General features: G+C 33.5%; 1 pseudogene across 1 annotated transcript in view; it reads left to right on the top strand.

Moving 5' to 3' along the window:
- LOC143257224 (suppressor of lurcher protein 1-like) overlaps positions 1-24070 on the top strand; it is an 88934-nt pseudogene that overhangs the window by 47256 nt on the left and 17608 nt on the right. Inside the window, exons 4-8 of the transcript XR_013031738.1 lie at positions 2619-2799; positions 6951-7165; positions 10171-10386; positions 10794-11023; positions 12349-12396. The product of XR_013031738.1 is annotated as a suppressor of lurcher protein 1-like (transcript). The remainder of the gene's footprint in view (positions 1-2618; positions 2800-6950; positions 7166-10170; positions 10387-10793; positions 11024-12348; positions 12397-24070) is intronic.

The following is a 24070-nucleotide window of genomic DNA, read 5'->3' as shown; positions in this document are numbered from 1 at the left end:
GGAATAGTCAAGGATATATTTGCTTTGAGATTAAGGAATACTCTGGAATTTTGTTTGTATAATTCGAGGAATAGTCAAGGATTATGTTTGCTTTGAGATTAAGAAATGTTCTGGAATTTTGTTTGCATAATTCGAGGAATAGTCAAGGATTATGTTTGCTTTGAGATTAAGAAATATTCTGGAATTTTGTTTGCATAATTCGAGGAATAGTCAAGGATTATGTTTGCTTTGAGATTAAGGAGTACTCTGGAATTTTGTTTGCATAATTCGAGGAATAGTCAAGGATTATATTTGCTTTGAGATTAAGGAATACTCTGGAATTTTGTTTGCATAATTCGAGGAATAGTCAAGGATTATATTTGCTTTGAGATTAAGGAATACTCTGGAATTTTGTTTGTATAATTCGAGGAATAGTCAAGGATTATGTTTGCTTTGAGATTAAGGAATACTCTGGAATTTTGTTTGTATAATTCGAGGAATAGTCAAGGATTATGTTTGCTTTGAGATTAAGGAATACTCTGGAATTTTGTTTGCATAATTCGAGGAATAGTCAAGGATTATATTTGCTTTGAGATTAAGGAATGCTCTGGAATTTTGTTTGTATAATTCGAGGAATAGTCAAGGATTATATTTGCTTTGAGATTAAGGAATACTCTGGAATTTTGTTTGCATAATTCGAGGAATAGTCAAGGATTATTTTTGCTTTGAGATTAAGGAATACTCTGGAATTTTGTTTGCATAATTCGAGGAATAGTTAAGGATATAATTGCTTTGAGATTAAGGAATACTCTGGAATTTTGTTTGTATAATTCGAGGAATAGTCAAGGATTATATTTGCTTTGAGATTAAGGAATACTCTGGAATTTTGATTGTATAATTCGAGGAATAGTCAAGGATTATATTTGCTTTGAGATTAAGGAATACTTTGGAATTTTGTTTGCATAATTCGAGGAATAGTCAAGGATTATGTTTGCTTTGAGATTAAGGAATACTCTGGAATTTTGTTTGCCACAAGACCAGGAAATAGATCAGGTTGATGATTAGACGGGATTTTTTTTTATCTAAGGACGAGAACCCTGGTGACGAATGCTAGAAAGTGTATTTAAAATCATTGGCCATTTGTAATTCTTTTCTGAAGACATGAAACACTTTTATAAAACGCAAACCATCTTTCCAGCATTTCTCTGTTTCTATCAGTTCATTTTCTAGCTCATAGGGCTGTAACCTAGGATATCGATAGCTTTTCTTTTTTAAAGCCCAGAAAACTTTTAACCAGCATTTTTAATATGTTACTTGTGTAGGGTGTAACTGCGACAACGTTTTATATTTTTATTTATAAAATGAAATATTGTTCATGTGTATTAGGTTTTGTGGGTGATAATTAAGTGGTTCACTAGAAATAACTTAATTTTAAAACTACAGAATGGAACAGTTTTCTATACTTGACGATATCAGACTGGTTTGGTTTTTGAATTTTGCGCAAAGCTACACGAAAGTTATCTGTTCTATACGTTCATAATTTAGCAGTGAAAGATCAGGGGGAAGGTAGCTGATCAACAGCATTCATTATCAACTGACCAAATAGTGAGATTTGACCGTTAGGGTTAGAGCATGTTCTCCGGTGGGACAGGGATAAGTTTACAGAATAACAACGTTAAATCTGGAGGTTAATTCCCTGCAGGTAGCCCAACGTGGCTCTGCTCTAAACCAAACAACTTTTAATTAACCGAGTTGTTTCTATAACTTTCATTTCTTAGCAGTAATTAGTGAGATTAATCGATTTGTGAATGTTTATGTCAGTAAAAATTCTATGACATGAAAATAATAAACCCATAAACAATTTGGTTTATACTATAAAAAAAGACAAGATGTGGGAAAGAATTACCAAGGAATTTGGCTCCTTCGTAGCCTGTTTCGAAGAATTTATTACGAAAAATACTGTACTCACAGGGCATGAACTGAAAGTGAGTAATATCACGCAATAAAGGGCATTACATTCCAGAGATCGCACGTGTGTAGAAGGTTAATAGAGGTTCATTAAGAAGACGAAACAAGAGGTACCGAAAGCATTATAATAAAACAAAATGCACAGTGTCTCTTTGTGGTAAAATAAAATGCGGAGTGTTTTATTGTGGTAAAACAAAATGCGCAGTGTATTATCTTATTAACTGAGAACTTTATTATGATAAAATAAAATTCACACTATCTCATTCTGGTAAACAAAACAAGCAGTGTCTTATTGTGATAAAATGAAGTGAGAAGTTTTGGTTTTTTTTCAGAGGTTTATAATAATTATCCGTTATTTAGCTAGACTATCGATAAATGGAACCTTATATTTGTGATGACTAGAAACTTACTTGAAGTAAATATGTATCTCAAGATGGCCGGTATGGGTATCAAAACTTTTATTAAAATAAAGTAGAGAACAACTTTTGACCTCCTCATGACATCTTCAGGTTAACAACGATGTTGTTATTCTATTTTATTTATTTTGAATAGCTTAGCTCTTGTGCTAATCTTTAATCGAATATAACCAGCAATATGAAGTATTAGCTATAACTAACATGTCCTCTGTGGTTTTTGTATTTTGATACTTATGACTGTATTTTTACCGACAGATTGCAAGTGCATTGTATTTGACAGTACGTTTGGGAAGGATTACGGTATTTTCACGTCACCAAATTGGCCTGTCTCCTACGAGGATAACATTAGATGTCTCCTATACACCTTCATCTCAGGAGAAAATTACATCATTAACATCGTCTTCGAAGAGTTTGACCTGGGCCAAACTAACCTAGAGTCAGTGTGAAATCATTGAAGATATTTATTTGTTATCAAGAATTCTTGTCATTAGATTAACTTAGAATAACTTAGACCAATACAGGGTAAGTATATTCTTAGCTACAGGGTAGAATTTCAATGCTATTCTGGGAAGGAAGGTAACAAAAATGTTATGTTATTGTGGAGTGGTATCTCGGCAGACATAATTAAAAATCGACCTCAAAAATGGATATTTGATTTTTCTCTCGTATAAAATTTCAATTATTTCCACTTAATTATGCTCCATTTGATCAATTACTTTCAATATTTTTTGTCCAGCTCCATCATAAGGATTATTTAGTTCCAGTCTTTTCCATTATTCCCTCTTGTGGCTCAGCAGCAAATTTGAGGGGTTATAATATTAAAAGTTAGATTTCAATACCTGTGGTGAGTAGATCATATAAAGTTCATTAAGTAGTTTCGATTTTTACGACAAATAAAGATTATTTGGTTCGAATTTCGCGCAAAGCCAGAGACTATCTACGATAGCCGTTCTAAATTTAGCAAACTTAAGGTCGCAAACTCGAATCCCCCTAACCAAACATGCTAACCCTTTCAGCCGAGGGGACAATATAAAGTTGCTGTCAATCGCACTATTCATTAGTAAAAGAGTAGCCCAAGAATGACCTAAATGTTTGCATATTAGACTGTAAATTTTTTAGGTTTACCTCCCGTTACCACAAACTTTTGCTCTACATTTTGGGGCTTAGGCTGCTTTGTAAAATCAACGATAAAATTACACTATTCAATTAGAGAAGCTCGAGAATTGATGGTAGGTGCTGTTGACTAGCTGCTTTACCTCTAGTCTATCACTTCAAAATTAGGAATGGCTAGTGAACGTAATCTAAACTTTTAAACTGATGTTTTAGAAATTAATTATACAAGCATAGCCTAACGACAATGTTAGTAAAAATGGTGATTTCTGATCTGAGAGAGAACGGCCAGTCGGGAACATCTGTCGTCACAAGGGCCTTCCCTGGTTGTCTTGGTAACAAAACTGTCATTTCTAAAGCATATCCAACTAAAAGGGCGTCATGATACTTGGGATCGAGCCTCCAATCTGCACGCCGCTGTACTAAACACTAGGTCATGCCCAGTTGCTCAAAACAAGTACAATTTTAAATAAAAAAAAACACCTGTTAACATATATTATAGCTACCTGTTTAAGCCTAAAATATTAACTTGACCTTAAAAAACATTTCTCGAGGTTTTCAAATTTTTAGGAACATGTTAAAAGCCTCCAAACCATTAAACCATCTGGCTGGGGTGGGAAATTAAAAGAAAAAGATACAGAGGTGTGTGGTATTCGATATTCTATTGAGTTATCAGGCTTGGGCGGAGGGTTTAGAAAAACAGAAAGGAAGAATGTAGTGTTTTATACTTTTAACTTAAAAGGCACCTTATACACATCATAGATTGAATCAGCAGAAACCTTTAGGGTTCCGATATAACTATCCCTAATTTTGACCTACTGAACAGAGAGATAGCATCCAGTCTACCAAAATAAAAACAGTATTGATTGTAACTTTTATAACGTACTCACGGAAGAAAGTGCGGAAGTTCGTCAATAATATCGCGACGCAAAACACGGACTTTTCGATAAGCAGAGCGATTGACAAACGACCAACACGTTTTATAATCAATGTTATTTTAATACATCTTGGTTTGTCAATTACTCACAAAGTTTAGGAGGACCAAAAGGGGTTTTACTTTGCACAAAAACAAAGGGGACAGGTTAAAAGCCTAAACAGTGCACCATGTTTTAGTACACACTTAAAGCGATGGATAACCAAATTCATATTATATCTATTTGAACAGTTAAAAGAATGCAGAATGCGTAAAAGAACGAAAAATATCAATATAAAGTTATTGGTTTAAAGTTTCATAACTGGTTATCTGTGCTCTGTTCAACACAAGTAATCAAAACCCATATTTTAGCATTGTAGTTCTTAAATTAACTTAGCGCGACCTGCTGGGATGGAAATGAAACATTGTTTGAATAATGCAGTTTCAAGATGAAATAAATCTGTTCTGTTGGTGTTTGCTACAAGAAGACAACTAACTGACTGTAAATTTTTTAGCAAGAGATAAATTCATAGATAACAAGTAGGACTGTTTCTGGAACATTCTGTAGTAAAACGGTAGTAATTGTTCTTTTCTTTTTTATTGGCTGTTAGATGTTTCCATATTATACATACACACAATGTACTCTTTCCATCTTGGTGGAACTTTACATGTTTTTAAATTGTCTCCACGTGGCACATTCGATTTCCAGCATTAATCGGTTTCTAAGAACGTGTACTGTAACTTTCTACAAGAACATCTTAAGAATATAATCTCCTCTCGTTGTGCATGTAAAGCTACATCTACAAACGAGGGTAGCATAAGATATATTCCAGTGTCTAATAACGCAACAGAACTCAGGACTAGCGTTTAGCACTCGCGCGTTTCCATAATTAAAAAAAAAATCTTCTTTTAAAATGAATATTGAATTACAGTTTTATTACCGACACGTGATTTTAGTGTTGTCACTAAAGAAAGAAGAGCACGTGCCAAGATAGAATAGAGACTGATATCCGTTATAAACCACACAGCTAAGCGTTGCTTTCTGTGGTTCGTTTATTTTGTAGTAAAGTTCTATCGCGCTATCTTCTGTGTCCGCCGCGGTGAATCAATCCCCCGGATTTGAACGTTGTAACTCCATAGTCTTGTAATGGGCGTCCACAGAAATTTTTCCAGGGGGAAAAGTAGTGTGAAATTGTGAAGTGACTAAAAGAATGGATATGCTGAATGAATAAAGCAAGAATTATGTTTCTCATTTCTCAGGAGGGCAAATCCCCTTACGGAATTACTGATGTCTCAGCGGGGGACAGTAAGTGAAAGACATTTTTCTTAAGCTTTAGGCGTGTGAATATTAGGTGTACTTTCTATATTAGCTCATCTATTTAATCTAAAGGCATTTCAGATGTTGTTACAAACTAAATAAGATTAATATATAAACTATCCCTTTCTTCTGAATTATCATCAACAGTTTAACTAAACTACCACCTGGCGAAGATTACTTGAACTTAGGCGTGAAACATTTGAGTGAGAGTGTATTTCTTGTTAGATGCTAATGGTTTATTTAATTTTGGAGTTAGGTTAAGTTTTTTATTTGATTTTGTGTCATCAAATCAATTGCGTCTTTGATTTAACGGCTATATATATATATTAATTTTAATGTGTTTTGTTTTGGCTTTTAAAAAATAATGGTTATAATATAATAAATCAGAGGTTTGTATTTACTGTTTCTAACTCAGTCCTTCCTCATATATTTTTTTTTTACTTATTTAGCTTCATTTAAATGTATTTATTTAATTTCACTAAAATATATATACAGATTTTTTTAGAGGGTTGTAAAATTCACGGGTTCAGATCCATTTCCTTCTAAACATAGTTACGTTTTCATCCATAAAAACGTTATATGTAGTGGTCAATCCCAATATTTGTTGGTAATAGAGTAGCCCAATAGTTGCTAAATTACGAACGGCCATGTCAGATAGCTCTCGTGTAGCTTTGTTTAAAATTCAAACCAGAAAAACTTAACCTGTTGACTGCCAAGTATTTCAGCTGCTACACTACAACTCTAATGCTTCTTCATTTTGTAACTTTTTCATGACGCCATTTTGGATCGAAAGTGAAACAATTTGTAAGTAGGTCAAATACATGTATAGTGCTGGCATCTAGCGTTGAAGTTAGGTATTATTGAGAACAAATTAACTCGTCTGTGTTACCGATCGGCTTGGACGAATTATCTCGTCTACGGCACTGAACAGGTTAAAAGTTCTGCCCTTATCTCAAAACTTCATCACGTGAAGATTGCGTTATTAGCTAGAAACCTTGTCCGAAACCAACTAGACTTATGTGGTCCATTAAAAACGCTTTTGAACTGTATTTTCTCCTTTCTATTGATTCTCTAAATAAAATTCAGTCGTTGCTATAGTCCACAATTTCTACAGATATATTTTATGTGATTTAACAGCAGATCTATTAATTAACCCTTACTATAGTGTCAGTTTTCATATTATCATTTTTTAAGTTTGAAGATTATATAAAGCTCTACTTACATTTAAAAAGATTTTCTGTTACAGGTGTAAGTTTGGGGATTATGTAAAGCTCTACCTACATTTAAAAGAGCCTCTAATAAACCAGAATACCACCCACAACACCTTCCTCTGTGGGAAGCTGTCAGACATCCAACAGACCCACTATTCCTCTGGAAACGCCTTGGTTTTTGAATTCCACACAGATTGGCGCCATGGAAACAACACAGGTTTTCGAGGCACTTTCCGGTTTATCAAAAAATGTAAGTGGCTTACTAAGTGTACTGTGGGTCGCGGGATCAAAACCCATCGCCGAACATGCTCCCTTTTTCAGGTTTATAAGCTTTATACTATGACGGCCAATCCCTCTGTTTACTAGTAAAGAGTTGGCGACGGGTGATGCCGGCTGATAGCTTTCTCTGTGATAGATAAGTAAAAATTCGGGATATCACAGGTATAAATGGCTGTCATATTTTAGATATGATAATGCATTTTAATGTGCTGTAAATATATATATATATATATATATATATACACTACCAGAAGTGCGCCACGAATGGTTTCATAATATTGTTTGTTTTTACGAAATATGTCAGTGGTAATACAAATATTGTGAGTTAATAAGAATAAACTTATTCCTGTCTACTCAATTTGAGTAGGCTAGGCATGGCCAGGTGGTTAGAGCGATCGACTTTTAATCCGAGGGTCGTGGGTTCGAATTCCCGTCACACCAAACATGCTCACCCTTTCAGGGGGGGTCAACCCAACTATTCGTTGGTAAAAGAGTAGCCTAAGAGTTAGCGATCGGTAGTGATGACCAGCTGCCTTCCCTCTAGTCTTATACTGCTAAATTAGGGACGGCTACCAACAGGTTACATCCATTCAAAAACTCTACTTGAGTGACCGTATGAAAGTGTGATAAACGATGTGTGAAAAATCAATCAATCAAATGGCTAATGTAATTGTATGATTAATGTTTTATCGGTTAGTGTTTTTGTATTAAATATGCCAGTAACGGTTGAAAGTACAGAGACTGTATGTTTACACCAAGTAACGAAAGAAGAAATTGGAGATATTCCATCAGCACCCCTAGTGGCCATCCTCACTGACTGCTCTTTATTTAGTCAGCACTAGAACTATGAAATTTGTGAACTTCGAAAGAAAAATAGCTAGTCGATTAAACTGTGTTTAAGAGGTCCAAACATAAAGATCCAGAGGAAGTTAAGAGGCAGATAAGCTCCAATCAGATTATAGTAGAATATATATATATATATTCCCGCAATCCCCAGCAAATTTATAATAAATGTACTGTGGCACCACCTATTGATCGACTCTGAAACAACACTTTGGTTTCTCAGGTACTTCAGGCTCTTATGACCGTTTATTGTAAAGAACAAAGTTGCACTCTTGTTATCGCGGGTGTCGAAACCTGAATTTGAACATTATCAGCTTAACGACCATTTTTTTTATAACAAAAAGTGTAAACTTCGCTGCAGGTGTTAATTTCAACTTTATACCGGAACACCTTATTCAATTAAAAAAAAAAACTGTCTTAAGTGTCACCTTGAGTGACTAGAAACTTTTCGTGATGATAAGAAACCAAACTGAAGTTAAAACGTATTCTCAAGACAGCTGGTATGGGTATTAAAACGTCTATTGAAAATAAAGTACAGAACAACGTTTCGACCTTCTTAGGTCATCTTTACGTTAACAAAGAGAGAGTTTGCAAATGACCGTTGCTAAGCACATGCCTTAGGGACGAGAGTATAAACGGGTACGGAATTGTAGGGTACGATGCATTTAGATGTTAGGTTGTTAATTAGTACAGATTTGTTTCTTAGTTTCACGCAAAGTTTCACGAGACCTATTTGCGCTAGCCGTTCCTAATTTAGCAGTGTAAGACAAGAGGGAATGCAGCTAGTCATCGCCACCCACCGCCAACAACTCTTTTACCAACAAATAGTGGTATTGACCGCACTATATAACGCCCCTACGACTGAAAGGGCGAGCATGTTTTGTGTGACGGTGAGTCGAACGTCCTAACCACCTGACCATGATAGGCCTGCGTGTGTCAGAACTATATTTCGTTATTGTTTGGAGTTTCATAGGTGTCTTTTAACCCCTTTTGATTTGCGCGATGTACTTCGGACGTTCTACATGTTTCAAAAAATATTTGTCCGAGTTAATTTGAGTAAACTGTTTTTTTTTTGCCGTGTTTTCCATGTATATATTAGGCTATACAAGAACGTTTATTTCGTTGATGTATAAGTATAGGCTAAGAAAAAGCGAAATACAAAATATTATAAAACGACAACAAATTATTAAATATAACTTCAATATTTCTATATTTTTCTCTAATGTTACTAAACATACAGGTTTTAAAGTTTTCTTTATTATGATGCCTAAATATTTGTAACGAAACAAATTCTGTGTGATATATTATCTATATTGTTCTCCCCCATATACACGATAAGAGGTGGAGTTGTGTCTAACTTTATTCTCTTTTAAAGTGACAGTCGATTGTTACAAATCGACTTAGCGGTGAGTTCTATTGATAGCTGTCATTCTTCTAGCCTATAGTTTTTACGTAATATGGACTTTAGTTTTGTACCTGGTTTTCGAATAAATTTGGTGTTTACTGGAATGTTGTGTTTTGTTAAAAATGTTTTCCAAATGTTCGTGTTTTTTTTTCTCTGATATCGGGAATATATTATATGCAGCAGTGTAATGTTTTGTAGTTTGATGTTTCTTGAAATTTATTTTCGTTTGTTTGTTGTTGACTGTGTTGTTGATCTAGGTGTGACTTGGGTGGTGTTAACTAGTTTTGAATTTAAGAACAAGAGATATCTCCGAAAAGCAGAAAGAATAATCTGGAATTGTCAGAAGTTTCAAAGGATTAAATCTAGGCTAGCGAAATATAACTAATAAAATCTAGATTTAATATATGTAAGTAGTAATTAATCAAAGAAAAGCTTTTCAGAAATAACAACCAACCATAGTTAGGTCGTTATAATAATAACTAATTAAATTTGTTTTCTCAAAATAATAGCTAATCAAATCTACGCTTGTCACAAATATTAACCAATCAAATCTGAGGTTTTCGCAAATCTAGGCTTGAGTTTGAGTTTGCAAAAAATAATAACCAATCAAATTTGGATTGCATCAAATAACGACCAATCAAATGATAAAAGGTTATCAGAAGGTTGTTTAATAATATTGTCTGAATTCTTTGAGCACTAAAATAAAAATATTTATTTTTTATTTTCAGCTCTATTTAAGACATCTGGAGAACTAGTAAGCGAAAATACGTGTGACTACAGATTTGTTAGTGGGAGAATTAACCAAAGTAGAGGGCGCTTTTTTCTCCACAGTACCCGAGCACCTACCCTAAAAATGTGGACTGTAGCTACCAGTTTATGGGGAAACAGAACGAAAGTGTTAAAATCATATTTGAGCAAGTTCGTCTCCAGTCAAATGATTTGAGGTAATAGAGAAGCCATATTTCTATAAAAAGGATAACAAATATGAGTCAATTGTAATGTCTTTCGGCAAATTCCGAATCCAATTTCGCTGTATAAGATTTATAAGAATAGAAAAAAGTGGAGAAATGCAGCATTTTAAAGACAGATGGCGTTTTAATAAGATTTATAAGTTTTTATTTATGGTTGTAAAGCATGTAAAAAATACATTTTTTTATTGTCACTTAGATTTAGTAAACTTGTAGTTTTTCTTCTTAAAATGTAAGGGTTCGGCTCTCCTATACACTAATACTCTTATGTCTCTGTTCACTTATCTGTCTGTCTATCTTTCTGGCTATCATTTTCACATCTATTTGTTTTTCTACTTGGAATATCATTCTCAAAATTTACAAGCGTCTTGTATTGATTGCAGTTGCTTGAACAACCCCGATAAGATAGAAATTCACGACGGTGATAGCCCTAAGGACCCTGTGATTGGAGAGCTTTGTAACTCCAACACATTTAAGGAGATTGTCTCTACTGGGCCAAATCTATATATCCTGTTTCAAAGTCGTAGTCATTTTCCATCGCAAGGATTCAAAGCCACGTTTTCATTCCAAGCGGATTCCAAGTTTGGAGTGGATATGGAAGCGCCATCTATGGGTGAGCATAGTGACTTTTAATAGCGCTTAAAATTGCCTGATATTTTAACATTCTTTACTGGAAACTTCAGAGCTCCCTTGAAGGCTTTTGTAATCATGTTTTTTATATATAAGTATGACTCTTCTGTTTATATAAATAATCTGGTTTGGTAAAGCTATGGGTCTAAATGAGGGATATGATTTATAATTACGTAAAACCCCTTACTAATGTGTTTCTGTATTTATACTAACTGTTTAGTGTAAAATTTCTGAAAAACCGGATATAAACTGTTAACAAGTTAACATCGTTTGTGTCAACTGTGATGATATTATGTCATTTATACCTTTCTTGGGGCATGCAGAAAATCCTTCTATTTCAATGTGCTCAACAGAGGGCACTACTAGTCATTACGTTCTGACAGGTACGATTAGTGAGTTTTGATTGGTTTAGCAACAAGGATACGAAATTTCTTTTGTTGTTTCTGAATGTTGGATTTTATGTTAATAAATACATTTATATATAAAAAAATTTAAAAGTGTGATTTTAAATTCAAGTACTGACAACAGTTGTTAGCATAAAAAATCTGTTTCTTGTGTGTGTGTGTGTTTTTTTTTATTGCAAAGCCACATTGGGCTCTCTGCTGCGTCCATCGAGGGCAATCGAATCCCCCGTTTTAGCGTTGCAAATCTGTTGTTTCTTGTTGAAAACAAAGTTTCACGATAGGGTATCAGTGTTATGCCTGTTGCGAGGATCGAAATAGGAATTTTAGTGTTATAAACTCTTAAACACCTCACTGAAGTACTGAAGGAGAGACAACAAAGTTGGAATATATAGGATATGCTTTAAATATATTATATCTTTTTTTTAGAACACCATTTGTTATCCTTATCTTCGATTATACATTATCTAAAGTGTTCCCCTCTTTCGTTTAAAACTGTAACTCGAAGTTCTTTAAAAAATTAAATGCATGATTTAAAATAATATTTCACAGAAAAGACACTGGTTACTGACATCTAACCTTCAGGCTAAAACCTGGTGTTAACTTTTCAAGGAAGATCGAGCTACATTTAACTAATTTTCAGTTCTGTAGGATTCTGAAATTTAAAATACTGAAATCCAAGATTCGATTCCCTCGCGACGGAAGTAGCGATACATAGTCCATTATGTAGGCTAGTACTAAAATATCTAACAATATTAAGTACAGCAACGACACTCCTGTAAACACTGTTTACATTGATGTTATCGAATCAATGTTTTCCAACAAAATTAATGATAATTTAGGTTTCTATGTAAATATTTTTATTTAAGCTATACGTTACATTACGTTTTCTCATCTTTCTTGCAAGAACCAGACCGAAGGAAATTGTTTGAAGATAGTACAACAGCTGGTCCAAGTAAGTTTTTCTGATATAAAGAACAATACAGAAAATAAGAATAATATTTATAGGTTTATATAGAAAGAAATAAGGAATAACAATTTATGGTAATAGACGGCGACACTAAAAATAAAGGTTACGTAATTGAAATACTGATAGGTTTATTTTGAATTTAAATTCTTATTTTACATTTATTATATTTAGAAAAAAAGAAACATCCAAATAATTTATTTAGGTAATTATTATTTATTTCACGTTATTCTTTGAACCTAGTTATACAAGTTATTCTGAGAAGCCATCAGTTTTCTTAATAGTTTATCATAATAGAATTGTTTCTTTGGCCCGGCATGGCCAAGCGTGTTTAGGCGTGCGACTCGTAATCTGAGGGTCGCGGGTTTCGTATCTCCGTCGCGTTAAACGTGCTCACCCTTTCAGCTGTGGGGTCGTTATAATGTGACGGTTAATCCCAATATTCGTTGATAAAAGAGTAGCCCAAGAATTGGCGGTGGATGGTGATAACTAGCTGCCTTTCCTCTAGTGTAACACTTCTCAATTAGGGACGGCTAGCGCAGATAGGCCTCGAGTAGCTTTGCGCGAAACTCAAAACAAACAAACTTGTTTGTTTTTTCGTAGCGTAAAGCTAAACAATGGATCTCTGTTCATAATGTTTATAACATAATAAAGACAACAATGAGCTATTTCATCCAGAGATACATTTTTCAAGTAAAATATTTATTTTCAACTTGATTTGCCTTTATTACAACGTTTGGACTATTCATATGGCCATCATCAGGTAACTGTCGTTTATCATGTAAAATAATGCGCGATCATTATTTTTTCCAATCTAGTAGACATATAAAGCGACACCTACGACTTTTTTTAATTTGCAGATAATTAATACTTCTTTTTTTTCTTCTATTAATGTTGTTCTCATTACATGATATTTTAAAGTCGCTAATGTTAATTTGGCGTTAATGCTTTGTGTTGTGTTCGTAAATGTGACGGGTATGTGATGTTCTTTTATCTTAATATTTATGTTGCGAACCTTTTTCGTCTGTACAGGTGTTATAGCATCGATTGTATTGATTATTGTAGGTGCTTCCATCGTTGAAATTACTAGAAAAAAGATTCCTTAGATGACCTTTGATTTAGTGCTAGTTTTTTGAAGAGGAGTAACACTGTGAGATGTTTTGGTTACCTGTGATGGATTTCATGCCCTAACAACAAGTTATTCAGTGTGTTACAAAAATAAAACTCTCTTTAGCTAAGTTTAGTTTGAGTTTCTTAAGTTTTAAACTAATGACTTCTTCTCTTATTATCTTGAGAATACAACATAAAAAATCAATGACCTTAATTCTGACACACAACTCAAAAGAGGAGGGTTGTGTGTCAGGATTAAGGTCATTGGACTAGTTCTCTGTCATTGGACTAATTCTCTATTTCTCTGACAGAGAACTAGTCTAATAAGAGAGAACTAATCCAATGACAGAGAACTAGTCTAATGAGAGAGAACTATTTCAATGACAGAGAACTAGTCGAGTAATAGAGAATTAGTCAAATGGCATATAACTAGTCCAGTGACAGAGTACTAATCTAATGACAGAGAACTCTTCCAATGACAGATAACTAGTCTAATAACAGAGAATTAGTCTAATGACAGAGAACTATTCTAATGAAATATAACTAGTCCAAGGTAAGAGAACTGGTCCAATGATATAGAACTAGTCCAGTAACAGAGAATTAGTCCAATGGCATATGTTTAGTCCTGTAACAGAGTACTAATCTATTGACAGAGAACTAATTCAATGGCAAAGAACTAGTCCAATAACAGAGAAGGAGTCCAATGACAGAGAACTAATCCAATGACCTACTCCTCACTATGTCCAGGTACCTTATACAGTAAACATGCGGTTGAAGATATGCTGATGTATTTGTATCACCTTACACCCACTGTAATAGATCTTCAACTAACCAATCAATCCAAGTTGCTAGGTAACATTTTACATACAGTCAGAAATACCAGAGTTCGATGACACTAGAAATCTTTATTAATTTGCCAATTATTAGTGCCATTAGTGTAAGGATGATAAGCCTAAGGTCAAAGCTCTGACTTCTGTGACCACTCTGCTAGTAACAGATGTCCAGTTTCATTGGACTCTGTCAATAACAACCTTTTGTTTTGAGTAATCCAACATCATCCTACAGTCCACTTATTACATTGTGTTTCCTCAACCACTTACAGTATTTTATCAGCTAAGCTTTTGTTTGGCACGTTGTCAAAAGCTAAAAGATTGCTATAGTGACTCCATATATATTTTGTTTATAATATATTTCGTGTAAATATTAAATATGACTTTTGAACTTATGTGTAAGTATTAAACATGACTTGTGTAACGTGTATGTAAATATTAAACATGACTTGGTAACAGCACAAATATTCAACATTACTAGTGTAACGTACGTATATAAATAGAAATTTCGTAGCGTTCACGTAACTATTCAATATGAATATTTGAGTACTATATGTGTTAGTATAAAACATGAACAAATTATGTATTGCCTAATATACCTGCTTTTAAAGATTCATTTTTATGGAAGTATTAGACCAGGAAATAACAGATTCCCATCAAGTAAGCCCCTCGTATTTTGTTGGACTTGAAGACTGTAGTAACTATAGCAGGTTGAATACAGAGTAATTAGGTATTATTATGATCCACTAACTTCCAGCTTCATTTTTGTTCCCTGTTTCATCAGAGTTAATACAAAACATGTTTCAAATCTCTCCTTCGTGGATAAACCTAAAAAAACCTTTACAAGATGAGTTGAGTTATGTATTCGATCAACTTCCTACAGATCCATCCACAATATTCGCTGTTTCGGAAATAAACCAATCTAAATAAACCAAACGAAACTATTTATATTTTTACAGCTAAAACTGCGGTAGGAATTCAACCAATTAAACATCTGTAGGAAACGTTGTTTGGGTATAGAATACATTTCACTATTTTTGTCTACAAACAACACATCTGTCGAAGTTTTGAACGTTTATACCGGATATTGGAACCAAAATACGTGTTAATGAGTTTGTTTTGTTGTTTTATTCAGGGTATTTTAATCTGTATTTAAAAATATACTTATGGAATACAACAATGCAGGACCTAAGAGAAACTTTGTTCCGGATTACTGCTTTTCGAAACTGCTGTGAACACCATGGCAACGTGACTCTGTAAGTAAAGGATCCCTGTGTACGTAAAGCCTATACTGGCAATCGATTGATCGAAAGTTTGTTGTGAGCCTTTTTAGAGAATCTAAAGCATCTTAAACCGTATCCTTCTCATGGTAACCAAACTGTACAGACTGTTAATGAATAATTTATTTAATTTACTATTTTCTAAGTATTGTATACCCCCCGAAAAATTGCGACATACTGATTAGTACGCCGGACAATGGGCCATACTTGGGGTACCGTGGATGGGCTATAAGGGTGACAGTCAAATCCCACTATCCGATTAGTGTAGTCCAAGAGTTCGCGGTAAACTGGTATTGCCTAATTTCTTTCTCCTATTCTATCATTTCAAAATTATGGACACTGAGATAGTCACCGATAATCTCTAGAAAAATTCTACCAACAAGCACAAAAACAACACATTTAAATTTTGTTGTGAGAAAATAATCGAATTAAGGTTTTATTTTGAAAGAAAATTCTTATCTTGAATTTTTAATGTTTTCTACGGGCGTATTCCTAAACTTTTTAAACTGTGTTAATGTAGTCACACGATACCATGATGAATAGCTCGTATCATTAGGCCTAATTGAAACGTTTAAGCTATCTTATTGTGGTTATAAAACGATACGTGAAACTACTCTCTTCACGATACTTTCACCAATAGGCCTAATAGAACTGTGTTATAACGACACAAAGATACGCTCTTGTTTCAGATTATTTTGCATCATTAGGCCTAATGGAAATATTTAAGCTGTCTTATTGTAGTTACATATAATGAATTAATGATACGCAGAAAACCTTATCTCACCGGTATACCTTCCGTCATTAGGCCTAAAAGAAGTATGTTATAATGATATCTTGAGATACTTTAACGATTTTTTTGTATCATTAGGCCTAACAGATGTTTTTGATCTGTATTATTGAGGTCATATAACAATACATTAAAAACAATCCCTTGCATCATTAGGCATAACGAAAGTGTTTAAACTGTATAAGGAAAGTTTGTTTAATGACACACCTTACCATAATACCTTGCATAATTAATGTTAAGCTTAACGGAATTTTAAATTTAAATTGTTTAAATTTTATTATTGTGGTTTTTACGATAACACATAAAAGACGCTCTCATTTCTAAAACACCTCGTTTTCTTAAACCTAAAATTAGTGCTCGCAATTTGTAATAAATATTATTCATCATCATACTTACTGCTTTATAAATAGATGTGGTAAAATACGTTATTAACTTTGGATATTGGTTATATGTTGTCAAACTTCTAGAAGATTTTATTTCTAACTTTCGGTTTGCTCTTTTTCTTCATTTTGTTCATTTTTGTTTTATGTATCAAAGCGAGAGTAGATTATTAAGTAATTCGATTTACACTTGAAGAGAAAGAACTTCAAAACCGACCTGGAACTGTTGTGGGATATGTCAAATTAACTTTAAATTACTACTAGCTGATTGTAATATTATATTGTGTGGAAGGGTAAATATATACCTCTTACTACAAGTTAAAGTGTCTGACACAACGAAACTGTTTTTATTGTTTAACTAGTGTTTTCTGGATCTTTTCGCTTGGGTGAAGTTGGGAACGACGTAATCCATGATTTAAATATAAGTTTATTTGATTTTGTTTTATTTACTTTCTCGGCAGTTCTATTGTAAACCTTTATCTACAGATTGTACACTACTGTAATAACCCTGTTTTGGTTTTTTATATCTTCATGCTACTACAACCTAAAGAAACGTTCCGATTCAAACACCATTATCAAGAGACTTTACACTACTCTAATAACCCTGCTTTGGTTTATACATTTTTATTTTACTATTACTACAAAAACGTTTCGGTTTAAACACCTTTATCAAAAGACTGTATACTTTAGAAACGTTTCCAGTAAGATAATATACGCCACTGTAATAATATCGGAAACGTTACGCTTTTTATATCTTTTCTTATGGACTGTAGGCCAAAGTAATAACTCTAGAAACGTTTCGGTTATACATTTTTATCAAGAGATTGTGTAATAACATAATGATTTTTTTTTTTTTCTGTTTTCACACTTTTATCTAGAAATACATGTCAATATGATAACTATAGGAACGCCCCCTCATCAAGAGACTATAGCTTTGAATTCTCCGTTTTCACAACTTTATTAGAAATATATATAATTGTGATAGCTCTAGAAACGTTTTGGTTGTATATACATCTTTATCTACAAACTATGATAACTATCGAAACGCCTCGTTTAGATATACACCTTTATCTATAAACTGTGATAATTGTAGAAACATTTTGGTGTATATATATATAAAAATACACCTTTATCTATAAACTGTGATAATTGTAGAAACATTTTGGTATATATATATATATATAAAATACACCTTTATCTATAAACTGTGATAATTGTAGAAACATTTTGGTATATATATATATAAAATACATCTTTATCTACAAACGAATGTGTAAACCTGTTGAAGTTAATACATAATCGATAAAGTAATAAAAATGTAAATAAATATTTTTGTTTTTGTGTATTTTGAAATGAATTTTTCACAAATATATTGTTACATCTTACTGTTTCCTGTATTTTGTCGGCGACGTTTTGTATATCATGTGTTCTGTATTTTGGCTATGAAGAAAAACTTACCAGCCTTGAGATTAGCCCTAATCTTTATATTACACTTTTAATGCTATTTGTGAGCCTTCACAATTTCCTCCTTGTTTCAGCTCAAGACTTGAAATTTTCCCATTTTTCATATTTCTATACAAGTTTTATTTTTCTTATGAGACTCGTCTACATGGATGACGTCAGCCACACTTTGGATTAAAGTATTTAGTTTCTCCTACACTCTGCCGTTGCTATGGAATCTAACTGATAGAAAGAGAGCCACTATTGATCTATCGAGCACGTGCATTCATGTATGACGCAGGATTATAGCGCCCTCGTATTCTATAGAGGTAACGGTAACTGTATAGTAATTCTCCGTACTGCAATATATAGGATTTGAGACGTTATAGGAAAACGAACAAAAGAGGGATAATAAACACAAGAAGCTTGGCAGAGCAAATGAGTGGAAATGAAGAAACCAAAGAGTGTATCTATTTAAACATTAAAGTTGTTAGAAATATACCATACATGTTTCATAGATTTTTCACCCCTCTGCGCAAACTTGTCGTGTTGGATATGAATGGCCCGAATGACCATTTGCTGAAATGGCTTCACAAATGTCTTGGAGTGTGTTAAAATTTACAAATTTTCGTTGGTTTCTAGGTCTCAAGGACTAGAAGCTTGGCGTGAAATGAGGCACTGATTTACCAAACGTCTGGTGAAACAGCATTGGTTGTTATTTGGTGAAAAATAAGCCATCGTTGAAAAGGAGCTGAGAAAGAACACCCTTACAGTTTTCCATTTTCAGATATTATGTGTGTGATGGCAATAAGGTTCAGAGCAGTTTCCTTTCTTGTAAGATTTATCTTTGAGAGTTTGTCAAGAAATTAAAATCCTGACATCCACCTGAGCCATTAATTTATAATTTATATATTGCACTCGTTCATCTCTATCTGTTACTTCGCTCTGTTTGATGACTATGTCATAATTATAGTCATCATTATTTCGTTGTTTCATTTTATTTTGTGTCAACTTATGTTTTAATAAAAGGTTAAATTAAACGCTTTGCACTCTTCGTCTCTGGTTTCCAAGACAGCACAGTAGCGACTTTCCTCGTGGCAGTATATAATGTTTCACTCTCGAAATATTGATGTGATTGAACAAAGGTTTACGCATGCGCATTCGAAGCAAACCAACCAGCTTCTTCCTTCCTCCTGGTACCCTGTACTGGAAGACTGTTGTTTCAAGTGTAGCTCGAAAGGTCGTTCTTAATAGAGACATGATAACCGCTCTGACTTCATACCAAATGTGACTGTTCCTCTTCCCCCAGATCTGGTTTATTAATTAACTTTCCGCGATAACGTTTTCAATCCCCGAAGTCTAGAGATGACTCTCTGTATAAACTTAGTTCTTCTATTGACATTCATTGTGGAGTTCAGTACAACAAGTGGAGAATACCTGCTTTGGAAGAAGGAGGAAAATGGTATGTTGTTAAGTTTATCGAGGATAATTCCAAATTTATTTATCAGTGAATAAAAACAACAACAATGAATATTTCAAAAATAATTGATGTATCGTTTCCCTCTAGAAACATAACACATACATAATGGAAAAATTATCGTATTATCAAAATGTATGATATTTAGTGTGTGTGTGTGTTTTTCTTATAGCAAAGCCACATCGGGCTATCTGCTGTGCCCATCTAAGGGAATCGAACCCCTAATTTTAGTGTTGTAAGTCCATCCACTTACCACTGTACTAGCGGGGGCAGATATTTAGTCCCTTGCGCTAATAGGTTTGTTCCTTAATGAAGCTATACATTTAATACACTTCTTTGTGGGGACAAGTTCCCCCTAGACTTCTGCTAGCGTTAATCCAATTAGTTAGCTGATTAACTTACTGCTAAGGCAAAAATTATAAAAATAAGCTGAGTATGTAAGTCACAACTAACAGAGATGAAGTTTATATCCCAGTTTAACAATAAAAGTAATGAAGATTATTCTGGTTCGAAAATAAAGGCAATGAAGATTACTTTGATTTAACAATAAAAGTAATGAAAGTATCCTTGTTTAACAATTAAAGTAATGAAGATTATCCTTGTTTAACAGTAAAGGTAATGTGCCTTATTCTGGTTCAACAATAAAATTAATATGCTTTATCCTGGTTCAACAATAAAAGTGATAAAGATTATCCTAGTGTAACAACAAAAGTAACGAAGATTATTTTGAGTTGAAGGAAAGATTTAATTTCGCGTTTTCAGATTTTTGCGATAAAACTAGTATTTTAGCTTATTTTGATTTAATTTTGTAACAAATTAAAAAGGAAAATGTATGTAATCCAATAAGTAGTGGCTATACTATCTGAAAAAAACAACAACAATTAACGGATAATTGGACTTTATAATTTTTTAAGAAATTAAGGCAAGACAAAACTAATATTTTAAGATAATGTGCTCACTTCAATTCATGTTTATTTAATTCAAGAATTTCATCTTTTGGCAGATGTGTCTTTACCACTTCTCAAATGGTGACATTGCATTATAATGTAGAGTGTGGTCATCACAAATAGCACCATTAAAGTTAGAGGTTGATAAGGTTTTGTAGCCTTGATGATCTCCCTATTTCCAGGACATTTTTTAGTTTCTGAAGTCACTTGGAAGGATTAGAGTATTCTCGACTAATCTTCTGGAATAGTCTATAGTGCGTGGAGACACTTGAATAGATGTGACGCATTTCTTTAAGAAATTGTAATACGGTAACATGAAGATCACTTGATTTGATATTAGTCCAACAATGTGTCAATCGAGTTAGCACGTGAAGACGTGTGTTGTGGTCCATCACAGTGAAATAGGACCTAATTCGATAAACGTATGTTCACACACACAGCATTGTAGGATGTGCTTCTGTAATGCGAGGTGGAATTTCTGACTACACTCTACTTCCATTGTCGCGATTATGCCCCGTTCCTACACAATGATGGGTCAGTTCTAATTATGGATTCTCTCCGTATTTGGTTTTGTTAAAAGAGAACCAGGAATTTTCTTTTAATATTCTAAAACGCCACCTGTGCCAACTTTTCATTTCGATCGTAGGCTGAGTGGTAAAGCTTTTACATTTTGGACACGTAAGGAACTATAGTCACTATTTGACAACTTTGGTTTTGTCTTATCATTGCTGTAATATCCGATCATCCATTAATGGTTTAGTACATAAAGTATATTGATATAATTCGATATTTAGACTTTGTTTGGAAGCTACTTCGGTGTTGCCAGTAGCGACTAGAACGTTGGTTATTTGTAAATATACAAAATTATATTCTTATGAATCAAGTTAACACGAGATGCTAAAAGAGCTAGTTTGTTTTGATTATTGTTAAGCACATAAAATCACACTGGGCAAACTACGGTATCGATTTCCAAATTTTAGCGCTGTAAGTTTGCAGACTCACCGCTAATGCATTTAGTTAATTGTCTCTAAATTTCAAACAACATCTATGATAATCAGAAGTGTGGTTATCGACATTCTTTTACGTTATTTGTTTCACTAGATATGTTGGGTTGGACATGCCTTAGCAGCTGTTGTGTCGGGCTGTGGATTGAAGGTCTAAGGTTCTAGGGTTGATGCTGTTGGATACTTCCTGTAGTTTTAACCGTGGAAGAAGCGACAGTTGATCTAATTTTTAGTTTGGTAGATCGAAAAGTGTCTTCGTGGTAGCGAGTGATATAGACTAACAACATTCTCTTGGGCCAGTGGTTCAAAATTTGGAACGGTATTTTTACCCTAATCCTTGGAATCTGTGACCAGACCATGAAACTCTCGTACTCATAAAGCTCATTCACATGGGAAAAGTATAACCGGTGCAGTAATACTGTGCGGGCTTCGAAATTAGAATAAAATGTTCCAAATATTTTAATATCGTGCTGTTTTTCTTTACTTTCGTTACGTTTTTTGGTTTTTTTTTTACTTTTTATTGAAGGCGAAGTTATAATATAATATTTATTATGTTATTTTTATATAAAATATAAATAAAATATATTTTATATAAAATATAAAGTTTTTATTATAAAAGTTATATTTTTATATTACTATTATGCTCGGTTTGTTTCGAAGTTTGTGCAAAGCTTCACGAGGGCTATCTGCGCTGGCAGTTTCTAATTTAATAATGATTAAATAGAGAAAAGGCAGCTTGCTAGCTATAACTAATCAATACCACCCACCAAACTAATTTTGCCCTGTATATCTGTTTTCTTTGCAATACTTACATGTTTAACACAAAACACAAACATGCAGTTTTCATTACAAATCAACGTATTGAAGAGCCACCTACTCTAGTTTTGATTATTAGTTTTTGTATTTCTAACGAATAGTGGGATTTACTGTCATAATACCCTCACAGCTGAAAAGGCAGGTATGTTTGGTGACTGTGGTTCAAATCTTTAGATTGTGAGTCGAACGCCTTAACCACCAAGCCTTATTGATTAATAAACAGCTTTGAGTTTGAAATAGAAATTATATTATTTTATGGCGGTTTTTCTAAATGTCTTAATTATCCTGTATTGTCTTTAAAACCTCAAATCTCTCTATATGTGCTTACACTTTTGATTGGTAGATCTGAAAACTAAATTTCAAACTGTTATAACTAGCCGAAAGAATTTGTTTTCAATCAAAATCCAGATCTTTTTACGCTCGTAACTAAAGTAAGAGTCACATTAATAAAAGTATTATAACAATATTTCCCCTTTAAACTACCGGTTACCACACGATTCCTGCCCCTTTAAACTACCGATTTCCATACGATTTCTGCCCCTTTAAATTACAGGTTACCACACGATTCCTGGGAGGTCCATATTTTACATAATATGGAGTAGTTATGTGTTTTTGCTCGTTTCAATACTCAACATGACAAACAAACTGGGTCACTTGTTGTCTATATTCATGTACACAGAGGATTTCCATGGTGTTATTTCTGTTATTCATGTGTTTTCAAGTTAATCGAAAAATGTTGTGAACATACAATAAATTAGATATAATAAATGATTTATAAAAATGTATTTAAGTATTTTATTTTTCTGCCCCTGAGGGTGTAGTGAGAATGGTTTAGAAAACATCGCCATATCAGTACCAACTAACTACTTACCCTGTATATCCGTTTTCTCCGTAATACCTATTAGTTCCACGGAAAAACACAAGTGCCGTTAACGTTACTCATGTATTTAAAAGCGACCTACTCGAGTTGTGATTATTAATTATTCAGTTCATACAGACTTATTAAGAAACTTTTCAGAAAATATTTTAAAAATTTCAAATATAACAGATAATATTCATAAATTGGCCCTATGGTGGAATTCTGTACTTCTACGTTGGAGATCCAGGTTCGATTTCGTGACATATCATAAAATATTCCCCACTTTAATTAAGCTGTGTGTTTATCCATTGACATAAGTAATGGACAATAGGTTATTGCCTTTCCTCTGGTCAGTAAGTCAAAACTAGGGACAGTGTCTAATATTCTTTGTATCTTTACCATAAATACAAATAAATAATGGATAGTAAGAAATGTTAGCGTTTCTCTTAAGCTACCTGATAAAACAGGGCCCTCAGTGGCACAGCGATAAGCCTGAGGGATTATATCGCTAGAAATCGGATATTGATACCCGTGGAAAACACATCACAGATAACCTATTATGTCGTTTTGTGCTTAACTACAAACAAACAAACAAACTATTAAGCAAATAATATTTTCAAATGAAATTTACCGCTCAGATAATGCTATGAACGACTTTAAACCAGAAAAGATAACATTTTGTCCAGAATGTTCGAGCCTCAGTTGTTTCCTGCTGTTTCTAGTTCCCGCTTT

Source organism: Tachypleus tridentatus, chromosome 7 (assembly GCF_004210375.1).
Source record: "Tachypleus tridentatus isolate NWPU-2018 chromosome 7, ASM421037v1, whole genome shotgun sequence".
NCBI lineage: Eukaryota > Metazoa > Arthropoda > Merostomata > Xiphosura > Limulidae > Tachypleus > Tachypleus tridentatus.
Note: the sequence above shows the minus strand (reverse complement) of the source record. Positions and strands in the feature narration are given on the sequence as shown.